The sequence below is a fragment of the Peromyscus leucopus genome, chromosome X (genome assembly GCF_004664715.2).
Source record: "Peromyscus leucopus breed LL Stock chromosome X, UCI_PerLeu_2.1, whole genome shotgun sequence".
Taxonomy (NCBI): Eukaryota; Metazoa; Chordata; class Mammalia; order Rodentia; family Cricetidae; genus Peromyscus; species Peromyscus leucopus.
In genome coordinates this window covers 106,615,663-106,634,449 of record NC_051083.1, presented here as the reverse complement: position 1 = coordinate 106,634,449, position 18,787 = coordinate 106,615,663, and the positions used below count along the sequence as shown (strand labels likewise).

Genomic DNA, 18,787 nt, shown 5'->3' with positions numbered 1-18,787 from the left:
GTTAATGTAATCTTGACTGTATATTGCATATACTTATTGGAGATAGTTTTTCTTGTATTAGTTATAAACTTTTTTAATTTTAGACAAAAAGAGAGGAAATTAAAACCAGCCTTTAATCCCAGGGAGTGGTGGTAGAAAGCAGAAAGATAAATAAGGCGTGAGGACCAGAAACTAGAAGCATTTGGCTGGTTAAACATTCAGGCTTTTGAGCAGTAGTTCAGCTGAGAGCCATTGGGATGAGGACTCAGAGGCCTCCAGTCTGAGGAGACAAGACCAGCTGAGGATTCGGCAAAGGTGAGATAGCTGTGGCTTGTTCTGTCTCTCTAATCTACCAGCATGGACCCCAATAACTTGCCTCGGGTTTGATTTTATTAATAAGAACTTTTAAGATTCCTGCTGCAAGAGAAAGTTGAAGAAGCAGTGGGGCCAGGATATAATATCTTAAAGGCACCTCAGGAAGGTATTTCCTCCAGTAAGGCCCAACTTGCTAAAGGTTTCATCACCTTCCCAAACAGTACTATTATCTGGTGACCAAACATTCAAACACATGATCCTCAGAATTACATTTCTTATATAAAACACAACCCTTATTTAGAAAAAAAATGTAATGATATTGTTAGAGTTCAAAAAATAATAAAATAAAATAAAAATAATAAAAAATTATTTTTGCTTATGTAACCTAGAGATCTACAGAAGCAAAAAGAATTTTTATTTTATGAATGGGGAGCTGTTATTCTACTTTTGACTTAAATGGAATAACAGGTATCAAGAGAAAATTAGATAAGGCTGATGTTAGAGGAATAATAGGGGAAAGTATTTTGATAATTGACAAAGACAGCTAATAAGACCCAGAAATGGATGCGACTTAGAGAAGGGAGAATGTAAATAAGACCAAGATGACTGGACTCTAGTCAATCTTCTTGAAATAAGAAATGCAACTCCACAGTGAACAGAGCTTCTAAGTCTAATGTAGGTCTAATAACCATTCAGGAAAAATTCACAAGAGTACTGTTAAAGCCAAGAGAAAAGTTCAACAACAGAAATAAACTTGATTATAACCAACTCATTAATGTTATAAAATAGAAACATAAATAATTATGGTGTATTTTTTTAAGATATAGAAACACTAAAGAATTTCACAGATAAATACACAATTGAAATAAAGAAATTAGAATCTTAGAAATAAATAATAAAATAGCTGCAATTAGCAACTAGATATTTTTGTTAACATATTAGACAGAATGGAGTAGAAAAATACTTGTCTGGAAGATAGATTAGGTTAAAAGTCCCCAAATTAAGTATAGAGAGGAAAATCATTTTATTTAATTTTACATTTGTACACATCAGAGATATTGGTCTGTGGTTTTGGAGATTTTATTTAGTTTGAGTGTGCTATATAAGACTGGCTTCCTAGAGTGAGTTTGAAAGTTATCCTTCACTTCTATTTTTTGTCTATCATATATTATTACTTTTGAAAAACTGAAATATAATTTCATTACTTTCCCCTCCCCTTCCTCCTTCTGTTCCCTTTGAACTCCTCCCATGGTCCCTACTCTGAGGTTGATGGCCCATTTTCCGTTATGATTATTATTTATTACTATTATATTTTTTCATATGGTGTGTATGTGTGTGTGTGTGTGTGTGTGTTCCCAAAAATGGATCTGTTTTTGTTGTTTGTGTGTACATGGTTTCAGGACTGACTACTCTGCATTGGACAATCAAGGGATTTCATCACTGGGGATGCTTTTGTTCTGATCTCTTTGTTGTTGCTGTTATTGGTTTGTAGGCATTTCTAGATGAGAATGTTTCATAGCAGACTTTTTGATAATTTTGATGCTTCTATATTTTTCTTTTTTTAAAGAGCTCAAGAAGTACTAGTTGCAATGCTTCTTTGAAAGTGTGGGGGAATTCTGCTGTGGATCCATGCTGTGAGATGGTCTATATGTCAATTTGCTCTGATTGGTCATTAAATAAAACACTGATTGGCCAGTGGCCAGGCAGGAAGTAGGTGGGACAAGGAGAGAGGAGAATTCTGGGAAGCAGAAGGAGGAGGCAGAGAGAAACTGCCAGCCGCCACCATGACAAGCCGCATGTGTAAGCCACCGGTAAGCCACAAGCCACGTGGCAAGGTATAGATTTATGGAAATGGATTAATTTAAGCTATAAGAACAGTTAGCAAGAAGCCTGCCACGGCCATACAGTTTGTATGCAATATAAGTCTCTGTGTTTACTTAGTTGGGTCTGAGCGGCTGTGGGACTGGCGGGTGACAAAGATTTGTCCTAACTGTGGGCAAGGCAGGAAAACTCTAGCCAGAGATCCATTTGGTCCTTGATTTTTTTAAGCTAGAAAGATTTTTATTACTGTATCAATCTCCTACTTTGTTATTGGTCTGTTTAGGATGTTGACCTTGTCTTAGTTTAATTTCAGTAGTTTGAGTGAATCAAATTCATCCATTTCATTTAGATTTTCCCATCTAATGGAATAAAAGTTTTTTTAAAGTATCCCCTTATAATAGAAATAGTCTATTTCTTGGGTTTCTGTTTTAAAGCTAGCCTGTTCATATCTGATTCTGTTAATTTGTGCCCTTGCTTTTGGTTAGGGTCTACCATGTTTATCTTTTCAAACAAATAGGTTTTAGTTTTATTGATTCTGTGTATTATTTTTTTTCTATTTCATTAATTCCTTGTTTAAATTTTTATTATTTATTGCCATCTACTGGGTTTGGGTTTGGTTTGTTCTTATTTTTTCAAATTTTTGAGTAACATCATATAATCTTTCATGTTCTTTCTTGTTTTTAATGTACATACTAGGGCTATAAACTTCCTTCTTAGAAATGTATTTAATGTGTCATGGAGGTTTTATTGTGTTTTTCTTTCTATTTATTTTCAGGATATTTAAAGTAATATTTAATTACTTTCTTGATTTCTTCTTTGACTCATTAGTCATTCAATAAGAAACTGGCTAATCTCCATGAGTTTAAATACTTATTAGAGTTTTGTTGGCTGTTGAATTCTTAATTACACAATGGTAAAAGGAATACCTGGGATAACGATTCCTTGCAATATTTCGGGACATCCATATTGATATTTTCCTCACTTCTTCTGCATTCGTCTTTCTCCCCTTCCCTAAACACCCCCCTCACTTTCCCATTTCTCCATCAGATTACTTCTTCCCAATTTCTTCTGTATTAAGCTCCCTGTCTCTCCCTAAGGGGTCTCCCTTTTCTATCTCCATGATCAGATTACTTGTACGCTGTACTTTCTCTCTCTATTGTTCCCCAATTACCCTATCCTGGCAAATGTCACATTTTACTTTCCTGGTTTCTGTAGTTACTGTAGGCTGTGTGTTTACATCTGAAGATTTGGAGCTAGATACCTGCAATATGAAAGACTATATAATGTTTGTCTTTACGGGTCTGAGTTACCTCACTCTATATGATCAATTTACCTGTAGAGTTCAGGATTTCATTGATCTTTATTGCTGGCTACTATACTACAGTAAATATTTTCAATATTCCCAGTACCCTTGTGTCAGTTATAGGATATTTCCTAGCTTTGTGAATTGAGAAGCAATGAACATGGCTGAGCATGTATTGGTGGAGTGGAATATTGGATCCTTTGTGCATTTGCCATGGAGTGGGTCATATGGTAGATTTATTTTTACTTTTTTTTGAGAATTATCCACACTGGTTAATATAGTAGCTGCACAAGTTTGCAATCCCACCATCAAAGAATGAGGATTCCCTTTCCTAGTATTCCTTCCAGTGTTACAGTTGTTCTATTGAACTAAACTGGAAAAATTAATTACCAAAACCTTTACATTAAAACCATGCTGAAAAGGAAATATTTATGAAGATAATTATGGCAAAGTAGAAGTACAGTAATGCAGAAGAATGAGGAATTCCTGAAAAGACAAATTTATGTATATGTTGGTAATTAAAATATCATTAATGATTAAATGCAGTGAAATCATAATCCTTGGCAACAAGATGAAAATATTTGAAGAGAGTGAAATATTAAAGTAAAGAAGAGGGGGAAGTATTAACAGGACATCGTATTATTTAAGGATTAGCAAATGTACTCATTCACATATTTCACATTAATGAGAAAAGAATTCCTGCTATAATGTTTAGTGTAACAATTAAATACACAAAAATTATTTACTACTAATTATAAAAATTAATAGACTAAAAGCACTTAATTAATCTAAAATGTTTAAGAAAAGAGAGTAAGGAGAATGTAAACAATATAGGTATATTAAATAACAATGACTAAAGATTTTAGTTACAAATGCTGTCAGAATAAAAATGAAAATAAAAACCAAATGCTGCTTAGTAAAGATAGACTAACTATAAAGAAATATAAACCTTAAAAGAGGATGAAAATGCAACTTTTATACAACTAGCCTAGAGCAAGTTCATTAATTTTTTTAATATCAGAAACATTGAAGAAAGAGAATAAAAAAGGAAAATTATGTGACAAACTTCATCATGGCATAATTACAAGTCAATATAAAACAAGAATTCTAAGTATACATGGCCTCAATTATATAGTTTGTATATTTATGCTATTCATTTTTAGAAAAGAAATATACAATCTCACTGAGATATTAATTCATTTAAATGGAAAAGACCGAAAACTTCTTAATGAAAGACATTTAACTTTAGCTACTACTGTGTGCTGCTGTAAGAATAGAGGTTATTTTTGTGACCCATATGTGAGAAGAAATTTTAAACTACCACAATTTTCCAGGCATGGTGATAGGTGCCTTTAATCACAGTACTCAAGAGGCAGAGGGAGGTGGATTTCTCAGTATGAGGCCAGGTTGGTCTACATAGGAATTTCTAGGACAGCTAGGGCTGGCTATGGAGACCTTGTCTCAAAAACAACAACAAAAATATTAAAATGTGGGGGCTAAGGAAATGGTTCAGTGAATAAAGGCACTTGCCACCAATCCTGATGACCCAAGCCTGATCCCTGGAATGAGCATGGTTGGAGGATACAATAAACTCCAAGTTGTTCTGATCTCAACTTGTGTGCAACTATGTGCACCATTTCTCACATGAACAAGTGCAAATATAATAAAAGTTTCCCTAGTATTATGTCAATCCAAAAGATAAAGAAGACTATACCTAGAGCCGTTATATATGTACTTCAAAAGGACATCAAGTAAGGACTGTTCCTTAGAGCTATAAATTTCCCAGCCATTCTAGTCTGCCATGTGTATATGAACAGCATGACCTTTCATCATTCTGTAAATGCTATCAAATAAAGTATTACTTCAAATTGTCAGTAAGGCAGAACACATGATAGTATCCTCTGGATATATATGAGATCTTGATGGCATCTGTTACAACAGTTAAGAAAATAACCTAATTGACATTTATAGACATTGAACTGAATTCTGTAACACACATTATTTCCAAGTACAAAAAGAACATTTACTAAAGCAGACCATATGCTAGGCAATAAAGCAAGTCCCAACAAATTTTAAATAACCTAGCGCATAATGAATATGTTAACTGACCAAAGTGAAATTCAACTATAATTTAGTAAGGAAATTATAAAGAAATACAAAAATGTTTTATTATATTCCAAAATAACCAATGCTCTAATTCTTAGAGAAGTAGATTATGTTTTTCCTAAGGTAGAAAAATGTATCATGAGACATAGAAATCTCTGTCAGAGAATAAGAGCAATGATAAAGCACATGTCATACAGAGAAAATAGTATGTGAGGAGGGTATAGAAGTCAAGTAATAGCTCCTGAAGGAGGCATATCAATGTAGACTACAAAAAATAAGAATTGACTGAGAAGATGGAAGGAAAAGCAAGAGAATTTCATACAGAAAGCATCCATGTAGGTAAACATAGAACTGGAAACAAAATATTGGTAACAGTAAACCTGGATGAAATTAACACTGCTAGGTAGCTATGAAGAATTAAGCTGAGGAACAAACACAGGGCATGTTAATTGCACAGATTGCAAAGATTTTGGTTGTGATACAATACAAAAGACATCATATATATACTTGTGTTATATGACTCTTTCCCAAGGAAGGTATAAACAGATTGTTATTGAAAAATGTCAGTTTAGTGACATTGATATTAAAGGCTACTGCACAAATATATTCTTTAATAGTACATAAAAACTGGTCGATCATCAATTATAGGAAACACATTATCCTGTTTAGTATATAGTGTAACAGCACATTGTTTTGTAGCTCAATGTTATTTAGTAACAGCTTATTACACTAGACCTATCTCATTCTGACCATCCTTGTAGTTCCAAGAGCCACCAAAATGGACTGTAGTAGTTAACTGAATATTCTGGACATTTGTCACACACAAATAGGGCTAAGAATCATATACAAAATTTAGTCATAACTCAAGTCATATAATTGCAGATCAAAAATTCATAAAATATATACTAATATTCTCTTTCAAGTAATTTCAGCTTATCCTTCTTTAATTAATGATTCATAAACCTCATTGGAGTATTACAAGTAGAATCTTGGGACTGTCTATAGAAGCATCTCTTCTGTCTAGAGTAAGTCTTTAGAAGCACATGTATATAAGTATGCAGTCATCATCTGCCAAAACATTTATAGCTTTAGAAAAGGAGAGCTTTTGGTGCTTGGTATGAAGGGTATAGGTAGGTTTGTGTTTCCTACAACATTCCCTGAGAATTACAAAGCCACGAGACAAATTCAGACGTGATATATTCTCTAATAATTCTCATTTCCCATGAGTGCCCTCTATTTCAATAACTTAACACCCCACTCCAAGGACCAATACAAGATTGCATCCTCACAAAAATTGTTGTGATAGTTATTCTTATTAATACTCTACAATACATAAATTAGCCACATTTTATACAATTAGGAAATCCCTTCCAAAACAAAACCTAGACTCCCCTGTTCTGTAGTATTGTTTCTAATTTTCACTTTCTTCTAAGTGTGTATTTCTAGCAACATTTTCATTCACACATTACAGCTGTTGAAGATTGGTGTATTCTATAAGGACGAAGCAGCATAACCATTTAGATCAATGATTCTCACACTTTAATATGCAGGATAACTTCCTAGGGGTGTTTATGGTGATATTTTATTTGTACTGAAATGTGATTTTAATTGTATGTTAATAAATAAAGTTGCCCGGGGGGTCAGAGCTATTAGAGCCATAGCAAAAGCTGGGCGTTGGTGGTGCACACCTTTAATCCCAGCACTTGGTAGGCAGAGCTAGGTAGATCTCTGTGTGTTCAAGGATACAGCCAGCATTGGAGACATATGCCTTTAATCTCAATGCCAACCATAGAAGACCTGGAGTTCTGTACAGATAGGCAGTGATGAGGCAGTCATGTGGTTGGGTTTACAACCAATGAGAAGGCAGAACAGAAAGTCTATATAAAGACAAAGAGACAGGACGTAGGTCTCTTTTGGAGAGGTCTCTTGGCTGAAGAGGCTAGCTGCATCAGGTAGTTAAGGCTCTTAGCTCCAATCTCTTGGCTTTCTTCTTTGCATTGGTTCTGTGTTTCTTATTTAATAAGACGGTTGGTTATGGTTCAGTCAGATCCCGGCAGCAGCTGCGGTGGCTCAGTTCTTCTGTAGCTCTCCCTGTCTCCCTTTCGCTTCCGGAAACATGGCCTCTGGTGTGGCAGTCTCCGATGGTGTCATCAAGGTGTTCAATGACATGAAAGTGCGCAAGTCTTCAACGCCAGAAGAAGTGAAGAAACGTAAGAAGGCAGTGCTCTTCTGCCTGAGTGAGGACAAGAAGAACATCATCCTGGAGGAGGCCAAGGAGATCCTGGTAGGAGATGTGGGGCAGACTGTGGACAACCCCTATACCCTTTTGTCAAGATGCTGCCAGACAAGGACTGCCACTGTGCTCTCTATGATGCAACCTACGAGACCTAGGAGAGCAAGAAGGAGGACCTGGTGTTCATCTTGTGGGCCCCTGAGAGTGCACCCCTTAAGAGCAAAATGATCTACGCCAGCTCCAAGGATGCCATCAAGAAGAAGCTGACAGGAATCAAGCATGAATTGCAAGCCAACTGCTACGAGGAGGTCAAGGACCTCTGCACCCTGGCAGAAAAACTAGGTGGCAGTGCTGTGATCTCTCTGGAGGGCAAACCTTTGTGAGCCGCCTCCAGCCCCCTGCCTGGAGCATCTAGCAGCCCCAGACCTGCTCATGGGTGTTACAGGCTGCCCCTTTCCTGCCAGACCGGAGGGGCTGGGGGGATCCCAGCAGGGAGAGGGTAATACCTTCACCCCAGTTGCCAAATGCCCCCCCACCCCATGGACCATCCTCCTCCCTCCATCCTAACGGTTCTGGCCTTCCCAAACTGCTTTTATCTTCTGATTCCTCTTGGGTTGAAGCAGACCAAGTCCCTTCCCAGGCACCCAGTTTGGGGGGAGACTGCTTTATTTTTTTTAACGACATCCCTACTCCTCCCCCCCCATCCCATGCTGCCAACTTCTAACCACAATAGTGACTCTGTGCTTGTCTGTTTAGTTCTGTGTGTAAATAAAATGTGGAAATGACCCTCCCTTTCCAGCTGGTTGCCTCCCCTTCCCCTTGTTCTCGGCCACTCATGGAAGCAGGACCAGTAAGGGACCTTCAATTAAAACAAAACAAAACAAAACAAAAAACAATAAAAAGGCTAATTAACAACAACAACAACAAAAAGACAGTTGGTTACATCTACAGGTGTTCTTTTTTATTAAGAGATTTTCTATTCATTTTACATACCATCCAATATTACATTGTCCTCCCTCCTTCTGCCCCCCAGAATTCCCTCCTAACCTACCGCCCATTCCCACCTCCTCCAAGGTAAGGTCTCTCATGGGGAGTCACAGAGCCTGGTACATTCAGTTGAGGCATGTCCAAGCCCCTCCTCCCTGCACCAAGACTGCACAAAGTGTTTCACCATAGTTACTAGGCTTCAAAAAGCCAGCTCATGCACTAGGGACAGGTCCCAATCCCACTGCCTGGGGGCCTCCTAAACAGTTCAAGCTAAACAACTGTCTCGCTTATCCAGAGGGTCTAGTCCAGTACCATGGGGGCTCCTCAGTTATTGGTCCACAGTTCATGTGTTTCCACTAGTTTGGCTAGTTGTTTCTGTACTTTTTCCAATCATGGTCTTGGTATCTCTTGCTCATAGAATCCCTCCTCTCTCTCATCGACTGGAGTCCTGGAGCACATCCTGGGACATAGTAGTGAATTTCTGCATCTGCTTACTTCGGTCACTGCATGAGGGTTCAATGATGACAGTTAGGGTATTAAGCCATCCGATCAGCAGAGTAGGAAAGCTCAGGCACCCCCTCAACTATTGCCAGTAGTATATGGTGGAGTCATCCTTATGGATTCCTGGGAACCACCCTAACACTCTGCTTCTCTCTATTCCCATGGTGTCTTCATTTATCATGGTATCTCTTTCCTTGCTCTCCCATTCTGTTCTCATTCCAGCTCTAACCTCCTACTCTTCTAAGCTCTTATCACCCATCCCTTGCCATCCATTACCCCCCCTCACCCCCAGTTTGTTCATATAGATCTCATCCATTTCTCCATCATTGGGCAATCCATGTGCCCTTCCTACCAAGCAAAGAAAGTCCAGGACCAGATGGCTTCAGTGCAGAATTCTACCATATCTTCAAAGAAGAGCTAATTTTAATATTCTTCAAAATTGTTCCATATAATAGAAACAGAAGGAACATTACCAAATTCTTTTTATGAGACTATAGTTACCCTGACACACTAACCACACAAAGATGCAACAAAGAAAGAGAATTACAGACCAGCCTCCTTCATGAACATTGATGCAAAAATACTCAACAAAATATTGGCAAACCCAAATCCAAGAACACATCAAAAACATGTCCACCATGATCAAGTAGGCTTGATCCCAGGGATGCAAGGATGGTTCAACAGATGAAAATCTGTCAATGTAATATAGCATATAAACAAACTGAAAGAAAAAATAAACATGATCATCTTACTAGATGCTGAAAAGGCCTTTGACAAAATGTAGCACCCCTTCATGCTAAAGGTTCTAGAGAGATCAGGACTCCAAGGAACATACCTAAACATAATAAAGGCAATTTACAGCAAGCCAACAGCCAATATCAAATTAAATGTAGAGAAACTCAAAGCGATTCTACTAAAATCAGGAACAAGACAATGCTGCACACTCTCCCCATATTTATTCAATATAGTATTTGAAGCTCTAGCTAGAGCAATAAGACAACAAAAGAAGATCAAGGAGATACAAATTGGAAAGGAAGAAGTCAAATTTTCACTATTTGCAGACAATATGATAGTGTATATAAACGACCCAAAAAATTCTACCAGGGAACTCATACAGTTGATAAACTCCATCAGTAATGTGGCAGAATACAAGATTAATTCAAAAAAATCGGTAGCCCTCCTATATATACATGATAAAAGGGCTGAGAAAGAAATCAAAGAAACATCACCATTTACAATAGCCAAAAATAAAATACATTGGGGTAACTCTAACTAAACAAGTGAAGGACCTTTATGACAAGAACTTTAAGTCTCCGAAGAAAGAAATTGAAGAAGATATCAGAAAATTGAAAGATCTCCCATGATCATGGATAGGTAGGATTAACATAGTAAAAATGGCAATCTTACCAAAAGCAATCTACAGATTCAATGCAATCCCCATCAAAATCCCAATACAATACTTCACAGACCTTGAAAGAACAATTCTCAACTATACATAGAAAAACAAAAAACCCAGAATAGCTAAAAGAATCTTGTGTACCAAAGCAACCTCTAGAGGCATCATGATCCCTGACTTCAAGCTCTGCTATAGAGCTACAGTAATCAAAACAGCTTGGGACTGGCATGAAAACTGACATGTGGACCAATGGATTCGAATTGAAGACCCTGACATTAATCCATAAAGATATGAACAACTAATTTTTGACAAAGAAGCCAAAACTGTACAGTGGAAAAAAGAAAGCATCTTCAACAAATGGTGCTGGCACAACTGGATGTCAACATGTAGAAGAATATAGATCCATATCTGTCACCATGCATAAAACTTAAGCCCAAGTGGATCAAAGACCTCAACATAAATCCAGTTACTCTGAACCTGATAGATGAGAAAGTAGGAAGTACACAGACACTGAAAGCAAAAATTAATAAATGGGACCTCTTGAAACTGAGAAGCTTTTGTAGGGCAAAGGACATGGTCAATAAGACAAAAAGACAGCCTACAGAATGGGAAAAGACCTTCACCAACCCCACATCTGACAGAGGGCTGATCTCCAGAATATATACAGAACTCAAGAAACTAGACATCAAAATACCTAACAGTCCAATTAAAATATGGGTTATAGAGCTAAACAGAGAATTCTCAAAGGAAGAATCTCAAATGGCTGAAAGACATTTAAGGAATTGCTCAACATTCTTAGTCATCAGGGAAATGCAAATCAAATAAACTCTGAGATACCATCTTACACCTGTCAGAATGGCTAAGATCAAAAACACTGAAGACAGCTTATGTTAGAGAAGATGTGGAGCAAGGGGAACACTCCTCCACTGTTGGTGGGAATGCAAACTAGTACATCCACTTTGGAAATATGTATGGTGGTTTCTCAGAAAATTGGGAATCAATCTTCCTCAAGATCCAGCTATACCACTCTTGGGCATATACCCAAGGAATGCTCAATTATACCACAAGGACACATGCTCAACTATGTTCATAGCAGCATTATTTGTAATAGCCAGAACCTGGAAACAACTTAGATGCCCCTCAACTGAAGAATGGATCAAGAAAACGTGGTGGCCGGGCGGTGGTGGCGCACGCCTTTAATCCCAGCACTCGGGAGGCAGAGCCAGGTGGATCTCTGTGAGTTCGAGGCCAGCCTGGGCTATCAAGTGAGCTCCAGGAAAGGCGCAAAGCTACACAGAGAAACCCTGTCTCGAAAAAAAAAAAAAAAAAAAAAAAGAAAACGTGGTGAATATACACAATGGAGTACTACTCAGCAGAGAAAAACAATGATATTATGAGGTTTGCAGGCAAATGAATAGAACTAGAAAATATCATCCTGAGTGAGGTATCCCAGACTCAGAAGGACAAACATGGTATGTACTCACTCATAAGTGGATACTAGATATAAAACAAAGGATAACCAGACTGCAATTCACAGCTCCAGGGAGGGTTGCTAGTAAGGAGGACCCTAGATGTGTTCTTAACGTGCAAAAAAGAGTAAAGAGTCCTCTTAACAATTCAGGTTCAATAATACTGTATTTAGCCATTGTTGCATTTCTTATAAGAGATGTTTATTGTCATCATTTATTTAGTTCTATTAATAGGACTGTATTTAGAAATTGTTGCTTTCTGAAAACAAATACTTATTACTTTTATTGCTAAAGAATGAATACAGTCAAATGTGTCTCAAATAGTCATCTACATATATGGTGAACCCAATATTTGAAAGCTAAACTTGGCTGCAAAACTAAAAACCATCTTCCTATTCTCTAACCACATCCAGATTTAAAATAATTGACCTCTACTAGAGGGTAGTCATGCTGTTTATTCACATGAAAATATGAAAAGGAATAATAAAGCAATAGCTGAACATGCAGAAGGGCACTGGCTAGACTGTAGATTGAAAATATGTATAACTCTACCTGGCCAAGAATAGAGTATCCCAAAGAGAAAATGGTATAAAAGAGAGAAATAGAATAAGAAAAGAGCTTCATAAGAACCTAGTTTTACTTTTCATCACATTCATTTTGTATTCTTGCTTAAGTATGATCCTTGTGTTGGAGTAGGTAGGAATGAAGAGACAAGCCAAAATATTCTCTCCAAAATTCCTCTTTCCAGCAAAGGAAACACTGAACACAATGCAGAGAAAACCCAAAGACAAGGAGTAGATATTTGTAAACTACACATCTGTCAAATAGTTGATACTCAGGATAGACAGAAACTCAACAACTTGACTATAAACCATGAAATCAATGTTTGACAAGTCCATATGTGCACTTACCATTTTATAATATTCCATATACATATATATGAATATATATTAAAAGCTTAATTTAAATTGTTCCACATGGCAGAGGTCAATGTTCTTCATAGAAACCATAGACTACCAAGCAAAAAGCCTAGTCACAGATGTGAGGTACTTTCCTTTCATTTCTTTGCCAGGGGGAATACAAGAAACCTCAAAATAATATGGACTATTGCCATTTAATTTGGTTGCCCATAATAACTACATGGTAATACCTTATTTCTGAAGAGACTTCACATTTTGTTCAGTGGCCTTAGAGAAATCAAGTGATTATTAACATAGAAACCATCTCCTTAATGGCCAGCTTTCATATTGCCCTAAGGTGCTAGTAAGTCTACCTGGTGATAAGAAGAACCAACAGTTTTACCCAGATGTGAACTCTGGGAACCACAAAAAAGAGTGCATAGCAAGCTATGCCTCTTGGTTCAATAGTGACATGAATGTTTGGAGTGTGGCCAAGAGCTCTATGATTCAATTAAAGGCCAGATCAGAAGGAAGAAACTCATGTGTGGTAGTATAAACCAGGCAAAGAACCCATGGTCAGAGAGGACATAAACCCTAGGAGAAAATCCACTGCTGTAAATTTATCAATTTATAATATATTCAACTGTCTTCTAAATACCTATGCTTTGAGCCATTAATTATTCCAGCTCTTATCCCTCACCAAAGAAGATTCTTTTAGCAGTAAACAGAGGTTAATAAAGAGAAACTCAAATAATGAAAACACAAAGGATAAGTAACTGAGGAATACTCATTTCCAAATGTGACATCTATATTATAACCCCTCCCCACAGGGCTCATTATACGTCATGGAATAGGGTATAGAAGGAGGGTAAGAGCCAAAGGTTATGGAATACTGCTCCAAAAACCCTGGATATGACAGTCAGTTGCACTCATGAGCTTTCAATAACTGTATTTAGCCACATAAAAAATACACAAATCGATATGGTCAATATTCCAGTATGGATCAAAGAGTGGCCCAAGAGGGTATCATTCCTACTTGAGAGTTATAGCAATGTGTGCTAGGAAAAGAGAAAGTCGGCAACATATATATATATATATATATATATATATATATATGGTAAACAATATATATATATATATGTATATATATATATATATGTGTTAAAAAGAAGATGTGAAGTTGGAAGGGGGAGAAAGAGTAGGGGTGTCAAGTGTGAATCTGATCAAAATAAAATGCCTTCATATATGAAGGTAAAATGAAATGAAATAATAATATTATACTATGAATTACTAATAGACTTATATGAACATTTCTTAAATGAAGATATATAAATGTCTGAGACATTTATGAAAGAGCACTCAACATCACTACTCATCAAGGGAATGCAGTTCAATACAACAATGGGATATTACCTCACTCTAGTAAGAATGGCTATTACTAAAAGTCAAAAGATAGCAAGTACTTATTGAGGACATAGGGAAAGGGATTCATTGCACACTGTTGGTGAGAATATTACTTTTTATGCCTATTATTCAAAACAATAGGGAATGGTCCTCAAACTAAATAAAACTACCATGAAATTACATATTCTGATTAACTGATATGTATTTAAAGGAAACTAAGTCAGTAGTCAAAGACATGTATGGATTAATTTGTTCATTTTAGCATTATCTATAATAATAGAATGGAAACTTGTATCCAATAATGACTAACTAATTTAAAAAAAAAAAAACAGTGAAGCACATATACACAGTGGAATACCATTTAACCTGAGAAGAAGAAAGTCCTGTCATTTGCAATAAGTAAAATAAATACAAACATGTATGCTGCATAATCTCACAAAAGCCAGATTTAAACAATACCTACCCACAAACGCAGCCCTACAGAAAGCACTAGAAGGAAAATTCCAACCGAGGGAAATCAGATACACACTCAAAAGCACAGGCAATAGATAAAGCCACAACAGTAAACCCCAAAGAAGAGAAGTACACACACACTACCACCAAAAATAACAGGAATGAAGAATCACTGGTCATTAATATCCCTTAATATCAACGGACTTAATTCACCTATAAAAAGACATAGACTTACAGAATGGATACGAAAGCAGGACCCATCTTTGTGCTGCATACAAGAAACACATCTCAAATTCAAAGACAGACACTACCTAAGAATAAAAGGCTGGGAAAAGACTTTCCAATCAAATGGTTTTAAGAAACAAGCAGGGGAAGCCATCCTGATATCCAACAAAATAGACTTCAAACTAAAATCAATCAAAAGAGATCAAGAAGGACATTATATACTCATCACAGGAAAGATCTACCAAGATGAAGTTTCAATTCTGAACATTTATGCCCCAAACACAAGGGCACCCACATATGTAAAAGAAACATTACTAAAGCTTAAACCACATATAAAACCCCATACATTAATAGTGGGACATCTCAACACTCCACTTTCACCACTGGACAGATCTCCCAAATCGAAACTTAACAGAGAAATAAAGGACTTAACTGATGTCATGACCCAATTCGACCTAATAGATATCTACAGAACATTCCATCCTAACAAGAAAGAATATACCTTCTTCTCAGCACCCCATGGAACTTTCTCTAAAATCGACCACATACTTGGCCACAAAGCAAATCTCAACAGATACAAAACAATTAGAATAACCTCCTATGTTCTATCAGACCACCATGGTTTAAAGTTAGATTTCAACAACAACAAAAACTACAGAAAACCTACAATCTCATGGAAACTGAATAATGCTCAACTGAATCACCAATGGGTTAAGGAAGAAATAAGAAACAAATTAAAGACTTCCTAGAGATCAATGAAAATGAAGACACCACATACCCAAACTTATGGGACACTATGAAAGCAGTGTTAAGAGGGAAATTCATAGCACTAAATGCCCACATAAAGAAGTTGCAGAAATCCCACACTAGTGACTTAACAGCACACCTGAAAGCTCTAGAACAAGAAGAAGCAAAGTCTTCCAGGAAGAATAGGCGCCAGGAAATTATCAAAGTGAGAGGTGAAATTAATAAATTAGAAACTAAGAGAATAATACAAAAAATTAATGAAACAAAGAGTTGGTTCTTTGAGAAAATCAACAAGATAGACAAGCCCTTATCCAAACTAACCAAAAGACAGAGAGAGAGAATCCAAATCAACAAAATCAGAAATGAAAAGGGGGACATAACAACAGACATTGAGGAAATCCAGAGAATTATCAGGTCATATTTCAAAAACCTCTACTCCACAAAACTGGAAAACCTAAAAGAAATGGACATTTTTCTGGATAGGTACCACATACCTAAGTTAAATCAAGACCAGATAAACTATTTAAATAGCCCAATAACCCCTAAGGAAATAGAAACAGTCATTAAAAATCTCCCAACCAAAAAAAGCCCAGGACCAGATGGTTTCAGCGCAGAATTCTACCAAATCTTCAAAGAAGAGTTAATACCAAAACTCTGTAAATTGTTCCACATAATAGAAACAGAAGGAACATTACCAAACTCCTTCTATGAGGCTATAATTACCCTGATTCCTAAACCAAACAAGGATGCAACAAAGAAAGAGAACTACAGACTGATGTCCCTCATGAACATTGATGCAAAAATACTCAATAAAATACTGGCAAACAGACTCCAAGAACACATCAGAACAATTATCCACCATGATCAAGTAGGCTTCATCCCAGGGATGCAAGGGTGGTTCAACATACGAAAGTCCATCAATGTAATACACCATATAAACAAACTCAAAGAAAAAAACCACATGATCATCTCACTAGATGCAGAAAAGGCATTTGACAAAATCCAACACCCCTTCATGATAAAAGTCTTGGAGCGATCAGGAATACAGGGAACATACCTAAACATAATAAAGGCAATTTACAGCAAGCCAACAGCCAACATCAAATTAAATGGAGAGAAACTCAAAGCAATTCCACTAAAATCAGGAACAAGACAAGGCTGTCCACTCTCCCCATACTTATTCAATATAGTACTTGAAGTTCTAGCCAGAGCAATAAGACAACATAAGGAGATTAAGGGGATACAAATTGGAAAGGAAGAAGTCAAGCTTTCCCTATTTGCAGATGACATGATAGTATACTTAAGTGACCCCAAAGATTCCACCCAGGAATTGATAAAGCTTATAAACACCTTCAGCAACATAGCAGGATACAAGATCAACTCAAAAAAAATCAGTAGCCCTCCTATATACAATGGACAAAGAAGCTGAGAAGGCAATTAGAGATACATCACTCTTTACAATAGCCACAAATGACATAAAATACCTTGGGGTAACACTAACCAAGCAAGTGAAGGACCTATATGACAAGAACTTTAAGTCCCTGAAAAAAGAAATTGAAGAAGATGTCAGAAAATGGAAAGATCTCCCATGCTCATGGATAGGCAGGGTTAACATAGTAAAAATGGCTATCTTACCAAAAGCAATCTACAGATTCAATGCAATCCCCATCAAAATACCATCACAAGAGGAATCTTAAAACAATTCATCTCACAGAATTTAAGGATAGAGCAGTTTTTACCAGAAGATGTAGAATGTTGGTTATGGTATCTACCAGTTGATCACTGAGAACTAAGCTATAGTTTGACATAGGTAGTTCGGGTGTGATATTGCATAAGGTTGTTGTGGTTTGCATAAACTATGCCCCCTGTATGCTTGGGTATTTAAATACTTGGTTCCTGGCTGGTGGCACTGTTCAGGCATGCTTAGGTCATCTTAGATAGAGTAGCCTTGCTGGAGAATATGTATTACTGTGGGTTGGCATCTTCCACCTGCTTTGGTCATGAAGTTTTGTCACAGCCACCGCAAAGTAACTAATACAAAGCTGATGATAAATAGTATTTTACTGTAATAATGTACCTTTCTTTAAAAAGCTAAAGGAAAGAAAGTTGAACAGGCTCACTAAAATTGATAAATATTCAAGGAAACATATATTTGATATTTAAAAATCACATAATATATACATAATACATACTTTATATCAGTTAATATATGTGAATATATAGAGAGCTGTATAATTGTTACCTCATATGATTTATGATAGGCATTATTGAGTCAAAATTAATTTTGATGAGGAGATAGAGAAAATGAATTCATTTTATACCACTGGTGGAAATACAAATTTGGTTTAAATGAAATATCCCTATAACTTTTGGGCATTTGAATCCTGGGTTCCCAGTTGGTGGCTGTTTGGGAAGGATTAGGATGTATGGGCTTGTTGGAAAAGGTATGTAACTGGGGAAGGCTTAACTTTACAAAAGACTAGGGATATCCCCAGTGTGTGCTCTCTCTCTGTCTCTGTCTCTGTCTCTGTCTCTCTCTCTCTCTCTTACTCTTGCCCACTTTCCCTCCCTGCTTTTCTTTCCCCTCCCTCCCTCCCTCTCTCTCTCACTCTTTCACACACACACACACACACACACACACACACACACACACACTTGCCCTCCCTTCCTCCCCCCCCTCTCTCTCTCTCTCACACACACACATACACACACACACACACACTTGCCCACTTTTCCTCCCTTCCTCCTTTCCCCCTCCCTCCTTCCTCCTGCTTCCTTTTTTCAGATCTAGATGTGAGTTCTCAGCTGTTGCTCTAGCTCCATGCCTGCTGCCATGCTCCCAAACATGATGATGATGATGATGATGATGAACTCCCATCCTCCTGGAACTATAAGCACTAAATAAACCCTTCTTTTTATAAGGTGCCTGTGCTGGCTAGTTTTATGTCA

The 18,787-nt window shown here is 36.9% G+C and overlaps 1 pseudogene; it reads left to right on the top strand.

Moving 5' to 3' along the window:
• Positions 1-7,577: 7,577 nt before the first annotated feature.
• On the top strand, positions 7,578-8,155 carry LOC114686703 (annotated as a pseudogene).
• The last annotated feature ends 10,632 nt before the right edge of the window (positions 8,156-18,787 follow it).